Source organism: Melanerpes formicivorus, unplaced genomic scaffold (genome assembly GCF_026170545.1).
Source record: "Melanerpes formicivorus ecotype bairdi unplaced genomic scaffold, bMelFor1.0.p_v2 SCAF_2839, whole genome shotgun sequence".
NCBI classification, from domain to species: domain Eukaryota; kingdom Metazoa; phylum Chordata; class Aves; order Piciformes; family Picidae; genus Melanerpes; species Melanerpes formicivorus.
In genome coordinates, this window is record NW_027145190.1 from 2,063 (window position 1) to 10,000 (window position 7,938).

The following is a 7,938-nucleotide window of genomic DNA, read 5'->3' on the forward strand; positions in this document are numbered from 1 at the left end:
AAGCCTCTCCCGCATGCTCTGCAGGCTTCTCAGCCACCCCAGGCCGCACCAGAAGCCTCCCCCGCACGCTCTGCAGGCTTCTCAGCCACCCCAGGCCGCACCAGAAGCCTCTCCCGCACGCTCTTCAGGCTTCTCAGCCACCCCAGGCCGCACCAGAAGCCTCCCCCGCACGCTCTGCAGGCTTCTCAGCCACCCCAGGCCGCACCAGAAGCCTCTCCCGCACGCTCTGCAGGCTTCTCAGCCACCCCAGGCCGCACCAGAAGCCTCTCCCGCACGCTCTGCAGGCTTCTCAGCCACCCCAGGCCGCACCAGAAGCCTCCCCCGCACGCTCTGCAGGCTTCCCACCCACCCCAGGCCGCAGCAGAAGCCTCTCCCGCACGCCCTGCAGGCTTCTCAGCCACCCCCAGGCCGCAGCAGAAGCCTCTCCCGCACGCTCTGCAGGCTTCTCAGCCACCCCAGGCCGCAGCAGAAGCCTCTCCCGCACGCTCTGCAGGCTTCTCAGCCACCCCAGGCCGCAGCAGAAGCCTCTCCCGCACGCTCTGCAGGCTTCTCAGCCACCCCAGGCCGCACCAGAAGCCTCTCCCGCACGCTCTGCAGGCTTCTCAGCCACCCCAGGCCGCAGCAGAAGCCTCTCCCGCACGCTCTGCAGGCTTCTCAGCCACCCCAGGCCGCACCAGAAGCCTCCCCCGCACGCTCTGCAGGCTTCTCAGCCACCCCAGGCCGCACCAGAAGCCTCTCCCGCACGCTCTTCAGGCTTCTCAGCCACCCCCAGGCCGCACCAGAAGCCTCCCCCGCACGCTCTGCAGGCTTCTCAGCCACCCCAGGCCGCAGCAGAAGCCTCTCCCCGCACGCTCTGCAGGCTTCTCAGCCACCCCAGGCCGCAGCAGAAGCCTCCCCCGCACGCTCTGCAGGCTTCTCAGCCACCCCAGGCCCAACAGAAGCCTCTCCCGCACGCTCTGCAGGCTTCCGACCCACCCCAGGCCGCACCAGAAGCCTCCCCCGCACGCTCTGTAGGCTTCTGACCCACCCCAGGCCCCAACAGAAGCCTCCCCCGCACGCTCTGCAGGCTTCTCAGCCACCCCAGGCCGCAGCAGAAGCCTCTCCCGCACGCTCTGCAGGCTTCTCAGCCACCCCAGGCCGCAGCAGAAGCCTCTCCCGCACGCTCTGCAGGCTTCTCCGCCACCCCAGGCCGCACCAGAAGCCTCTCCCGCACGCTCTGCAGGCTTCCGACCCACCCCAGGCCGCAGGCTTCTCCGCCACCCCAGGCCGCACCAGAGGATCTTTTGCACCTCTCTGGACGCCAGCCAGAGACTCCAGGCCGCACCAGAGGCCCCCCCCCCCCACCATTTACAGGCTGCAGTGCCAGCCTAGGCCCCGCTGGCAGCCTCCCTTGTCTGCTTTGGAAGGCCTCCCATCCACTCCAGACCTGCCTGGAGGCCTCCCTCGACTGCTCCCGGGGCCCTCGAAGCCACCCTAGGCCTTTCTGGAGGACCTGCTCGACCGCTCGGGCGGCTTCTGACGCACCCTCGGCCATCCGGCGCCCAGCAGCTCCCAGGGGCCAGGCACCGGCCTCCCCCTCCGGCCGCCCCTGGGGCCGGGGGTGGCTCGGACTCGGCGCCCCCAACGTGTCGTCCCGTCCCCCCCCCGCCCCGCACCGCCGAACATTCGCTGCAGCCGAGGGCTTGCCGCTCGACGCCTACCCCACCCGCCCAGCCCCCCCCGCTGCGGCCCGGCGCTGCCCCGGCCCGCTGCGCCCCGCCTCTCATCGCTCCCCCCCACCCGGCAACCGGCCGCCGGGCACGGCAAGTCCCAGGGCAGGGAACAGGTGCTGCCGGGACCCCGTGCTGGCTGCCGGCTTCCCGGGGCTGCCCCGGGCACGGGACAGGTCGCCCCCCCGCCCCGGCGAATGTTCACCGAACTGGCTGCCGGCTGCCTTCTCGAGCACCCCCCGCCCCCCGCCACTATCGTCCCCCCCGCCCCCCCTCCGCCTCCGCTGCCGCTTCTCCCCCGCACCGCCTCCACTGCCTCCCCCCCGCCGCCGGCGAACGAGTCGCCGGATCCGTAGGGTGCCGGGGAGCCCGAACGGCGAGCGGCTCCGGCTGCTGCCGGGACCGCGGGGATTCGAGCCGGTCCGGCCGCGGCCGGGACCCCCGTGCCGGAAGCCGGCATCCCGGGGACGGCCCCGGGACGGCCCCGGTCGCCGGGCCGGGTGACGTTCAGCGAAGCGGCTGCCGCCAGTCTTTGGGCCTCCCCCGTGCCGGGGGCCGCGGCGGCTTCGAGCCGGTCCGGCCGGCGGCCGGGATCCGGGGCCGGACTATGGCTTCCCGGGCCGGTCCCGGTCGCCTCCCGGGTGACGTTCACCGAAGCGGCTGCCGGCTGTCTTCGAGCCCCCCCCCCCCCTCCGCCTCCGCTGCCGCTTCTCCCCCGCACCCCCTCCACTGCCTCCCCCCGCCGCGGCGAACGAGTCGCCGGATCTGTAGGGTGCCGGGAGCCCGAACGGCGAGCGGCTCCGGCGAGCGGCTCCGGCTGCTGCCGGGACCGCGGGGATTCGAGCCGCTCCGGCCGCGGCCGGGACCCCGTGCCGGAAGCCGGCATCCCCGGACAGCCCCGGGACGGCCCCGGTCGCCGGCCGGGTGACGTTCACCGAAGCGGCTGCCGGCTGTCTTCGAGCCCCCCCCCCCTCCGCCTCCGCTGCCGCTTCTGCCCGCACCCCCTCCACTGCCTCCCCCCGCCGCCGGCGAACGAGTCGGCGGATCCGTAGGGTGCCGGGAGCCCGAACGGCGAGCGGCTCCGGCTGCTGCCGGGACCGCGGGGATTCGAGCCGCTCCGGCCGCGGCCGGGACCCCGTGCCGGATGCCGGCATCCCGGGACGGCCCCGGGACGGCCCCGGTCGCCGGCCGGGGTGACGTTCACCGAAGCGGCTGCCGCCAGTCTTTGGGCCTCCCCCGTGCCGGGGCCGCGGGGCTTCGAGTCGGTCCGGCCGCGGCTGGGACCCCGTGCCTGTCGCAGGCTTCCCGGGACGGCCCCGGAACGGCCGCGGTCGCCGGCCGGGTGACGTTCACCGAGGCGACTGCCGGCTGTCTTCGAGCCCCCCCCCCCCTGCCGGAAGCCGCGGGGATACGAGCCGGTCCGGCCGCGGCCGGGACCCCGTGCCGGAAGCCGGCATCCCGGGACGGCCCCGGGACGGCCCCGATCGCCTCCTGGGTGACGTTCACCGAAGCGGCTGCCGGCTGTCTTCGAGCCCCCCCCCCTCCGCCTCCGCTGCCGCTTCTCCCCGCACCGCCTCCACTGCCTCCCCCCGCTGCCGGCGAACGAGTCGGCGGATCCATACCGTCCCGAGAGCCCGAGGCGGCGGCACCCAGTGCGGGTCCGGCCGAGGCCGGGACCCCGTGCCTGTCGCAGGCTTCCCGGGACGGCCCCGGAACGGCCGCGGTCGCCGGCCGGGTGACGTTCACCGAAGCGGCTGCCGCCAGTCTTTGGGCCTCCCCCGTGCCGGGGCCGCGGGGATTCGAGCCGGTCCGGCCGCGGCCGGGACCCCGTGCCGGAAGCCGGCATCCCGGGACGGCCCCGGGACGGCCCCGGTCGCCGGCCGGGTGACGTTCACCGAAGCGGCTGCCGCCAGTCTTTGGGCCTCCCCCGTGCCGGGGCCGCGGGGATTCGAGCCGGTCCGGCCGCGGCCGGGATCCGGGGCCGGACGATGGCTTCCCGGGCCGGTCCCGGTCGCCTCCCGGGTGACGTTCACCGAAGCGGCTGACGGCTGTCTCCGAGCACCCCCCCCCCCCCCCCGCCTCCGCTGCCGCTTCTGCCCGCACCTCCTTCACTGCCTCCCCCCCCCGCCCGCGAACGAGTCGCCGGATCCGTAGGGTGCCGGGAGCCCGAACGGCGAGCGGCTCCGGCTGCTGCCGGGACCGCGGGGATTCGAGCCGGTCCGGCCGCGGCCGGGACCCCGTGCCGGAAGCCGGCATCCCGGGACGGCCCCGGGACGGCCCCGGTCGCCGGCCGGGTGACGTTCACCGAAGCGGCTGCCGCCAGTCTTTGGGCCTCCCCCGTGCCGGGGCCGCGGGGATTCGAGCCGGTCCGGCCGCGGCCGGGATCCGGGGCCGGACGATGGCTTCCCGGGCCGGTCCCGGTCGCCTCCCGGGTGACGTTCACCGAAGCGGCTGACGGCTGTCTCCGAGCACCCCCCCCCCCCTCCGCCTCCGCTGCCGCTTCTGCCCGCACCTCCTTCACTGCCTCCCCCCCCCGCCCGCGAACGAGTCGCCGGATCCGTAGGGTGCCGGGAGCCCGAACGGCGAGCGGCTCCGGCTGCTGCCGGGACCGCGGGGATTCGAGCCGCTCCGGCCGCGGCCGGGACCCCGTGCCGGAAGCCGGCATCCCGGGACGGCCCCGGGACGGCCCCGGTCGCCGGCCGGGTGACGTTCACCGAAGCGGCTGCCGCCAGTCTTTGGGCCTCCCCCGTGCCGGGGCCGCGGGGATTCGAGCCGGTCCGGCCGCGGCCGGGATCCGGGGCCGGACGAATGCTTCCCGGGCCGGTCCCGGTCGCCTCCCGGGTGACGTTCACCGAAGCGGCTGACGGCTGTCTCCGAGCACCCCCCCCCCCCTCCGCCTCCGCTGCCGCTTCTGCCCGCACCTCCTTCACTGCCTCCCCCCCCCGCCCGCGAACGAGTCGCCGGATCCGTAGGGTGCCGGGAGCCCGAACGGCGAGCGGCTCCGGCTGCTGCCGGGACCGCGGGGATTCGAGCCGCTCCGGCCGCGGCCGGGACCCCGTGCCGGAAGCCGGCATCCCGGGACGGCCCCGGGACGGCCCCGATCGCCTCCTGGGTGACGTTCACCGAAGCGGCTGCCGGCTGTCTTCGAGCCCCCCCCGCCTCCGCCTCCGCTGCCGCTTCTGCCCGCACCCCCTCCACTGCCTCCCCCCGCCGCCGGCGAACGAGTCGCCGGATCCGTAGGGTGCCGGGAGCCCGAACGGCGAGCGGCTCCGGCTGCTGCCGGGACCGCGGGGCTTCGAGCCGCTCCGGCCGCGGCCGGGACCCCCGTGCCGGAAGCCGGCATCCCCGGACGGCCCCGGGACGGCCCCGATCGCCTCCTGGGTGACGTTCACCGAAGCGGCTGCCGGCTGTCTTCGAGCCCCCCCCCCTCCGCCTCCGCTGCCGCTTCTGCCCGCACCCCCTCCACTGCCTCCCCCCGCCGCCGGCGAACGAGTCGCCGGATCCGTAGGGTGCCGGGAGCCCGAACGGCGAGCGGCTCCGGCTGCTGCCGGGACCGCGGGGCTTCGAGCCGCTCCGGCCGCGGCCGGGACCCCGTGCCGGAAGCCGGCATCCCGGGACGGCCCCGGGACGGCCCCGGTCGCCGGCCGGGTGACGTTCACCGAAGCGGCTGCCGGCTGTCTTCGAGCCCCCCCCCCCTCCGCCTCCGCTGCCGCTTCTGCCCGCACCCCCTCCACTGCCTCCCCCCGCCGCCGGCGAACGAGTCGGCGGATCCGTAGGGTGCCGGGAGCCCGAACGGCGAGCGGCTCCGGCTGCTGCCGGGACCGCGGGGATTCGAGCCGCTCCGGCCGCGGCCGGGACCCCGTGCCGGAAGCCGGCATCCCGGGACGGCCCCGGGACGGCCCCGGTCGCCGGCCGGGTGACGTTCAGCGAAGCGGCTGCCGCCAGTCTTTGGGCCTCCCCCGTGCCGGGGCCGCGGGGCTTCGAGCCGGTCCGGCCGCGGCCGGGATCTCGTGCCGAACGTCGTCTTCCCGGGACGGTCCCGGGAGGGCCCCAGTCTCCTCCCGGGTGACGTTCACCGAAGCGGCTGCCGGCTGTCTTCGAGCCCCCACCCCTGCCGTGGCCGCGGGGATTCGCCCCGGTCCGGCAGCTGACGGTTCCCTGTGCCGGACGCCGGCTTCCCGGGACAGCCCCGGGACACCCCCGGTCGCCTCCCGGGTGACGTTCACCGAAGCTGCTGCCGCCTGTCTTTGTCCCCCCCCCCCGTGCTCTCCCTCAGCCGGGAGGTAGACGTGCTCTCCCTGGGCGAGTAGACGTGCTCTCCCTGGGCGAGTAGACGTGCTCTCCCTGGGCGAGTAGACGTGCTCTCCCTCGGCGAGTAGACGTGCTCTCCCTGGGCGAGTAGACGTGCTCTCCCTGGGCGAGTAGACGTGCTCTCCCTGGGCGAGTAGACGTGCTCTCCCTGGGCGAGTAGACGTGCTCTCCCTGGGCGAGTAGACGTGCTCTCCCTGGGCGAGTAGACGTGCTCTCCCTCGGCGAGTAGACGTGCTCTCCCTGGGCGAGTAGACGTGCTCTCCCTCGGCGAGTAGACGTGCTCTCCCTCGGCGAGTAGACGTGCTCTCCCTGGGCGAGTAGACGTGCTCTCCCTCGGCGAGTAGACGTGCTCTCCCTGGGCGAGTAGACGTGCTCTCCCTCAGCGAGTAGACGTGCTCTCCCTCGGCGAGTAGACGTGCTCTCCGCGGAGCTCGCGCTTGTCGCCAAGGGGTCGCTGTTGCGCTCTGCCTCCGCCTACGTCATCGTACAAGCCGGCGTGATTTCTGCGACCTGCCGCTGGGCGGAGGTCGGCTGGTTGTGCGCTCGCGGAGCTGACGGCCCTCCAGTTCCGTATATGAGGGAACGAGTGACGCCGAGCACTCCCAGGGCAGCGCTGCCGAGCGGCTGCTCCAAGCCACCCGCCAGGCGGCTGGGCAGGGGTCCGTCTGGCTTCTCGGTGGCTTTCCCCCGGGTCAGAGAGGGGACCCGCGGGGCCGAGCAAAGGCGCGGCGGTTTGGAGCGGCCGCTGGCGCACCCTCAGCGGTGTTGGATGGGTTTCGCTCGTCCGTGAGCCGGAGCCCAGCCCGGGCTCGGCAACGAAAGAGGGGAAAAGAAAAAAAGTTGACGAGTGGCTGGCGCCGGCCACTGCCGAAGTGTGGAACCCCCAAAGCGAAGTTTGCCCGGTGGGGCACGGGGGCAGAGAAAGCCGGGGAGACGTGGTGCCGGCGTCGGTCCCACCAAGAATGGAAAGCAAGCCCGTCCAGGCACGGCGAGAGAGAGCCCGGTAAGGGGCAGAGAGAGTTCCCAGCACTGGACCCTCTTCACGGGGGTTCCCCCCCATGGCCAAAGCCGCAGCCCGCGGGGGCACGGCATCTAAGGGAAAAGCCAGCGGCGGTGACTGGCCACTCGTATGCTATGGAGCCCGGCATGGGGGGAGGAGGGCAAGCCGGTGCCCCAGCACGGCTTCCTCCTGGCTCCAGAGGGGCGCCCCGTGATGGAGATGTAACTCGGTGCAGCTTGAGGGAAAATGCAAGCCCACGTTTCGGGGAGGCAGAGGTGCCCTGTGAGCCGGTGCGGCCCGGTGCAGCTTGCCCCCCCCCCATCTCTGGAGGGCGCCCCGTTTGCTCCTCCGGCGTGTTGCCCGCACGCCGAGCCCCGTGCCTGCTGGCTGCTCCCGAGGGCGGTGGCGGGTGCGCGTGGCTGTGTCTGTCCCAGAAGAGCGAGGCCGTGGGGCCTCCGCTGGCTTCCTTTCCTTCTGTCCTTGTTGATCGATGAGGCCTTTCGGGTCGCGTCGGAAAGGGCCCCCGGCCGGCAGGGCAAGGGCGGTCTTCCTTTCCACTTCGCTTCCCGTCGCGTGTGAGGTGTCGTCCTCGTTCCCCCAGCCCCGAGCGGCTCGAGCGGGGGGGAGCCGTGGCGTTAGCGGCCCGGCGCGTGCCTTGCCGCATCCTCCCCTTTCCACCTCCCCCCCGGCGCTGGGGCAGGGTTCGGGGACCGGTCTACCGCAACCGGCTTTGTGACTGCTGCGTGGCCCCGTGAGTTTTCAGGTGTCCTAAAACGCGTGAGGCGCCGGTGTCGTCCTCGGTTCCGGGTACCCGCGGGTGCCGGCCGCGAGCAGCTGCGTGTGGCGGGGGTTGGCCGAGCTGAGAGCGAGGCGGCGGCGTCGCAAAATTTAAAAGGGGCTAAAAGCGGCGCCGCGCGT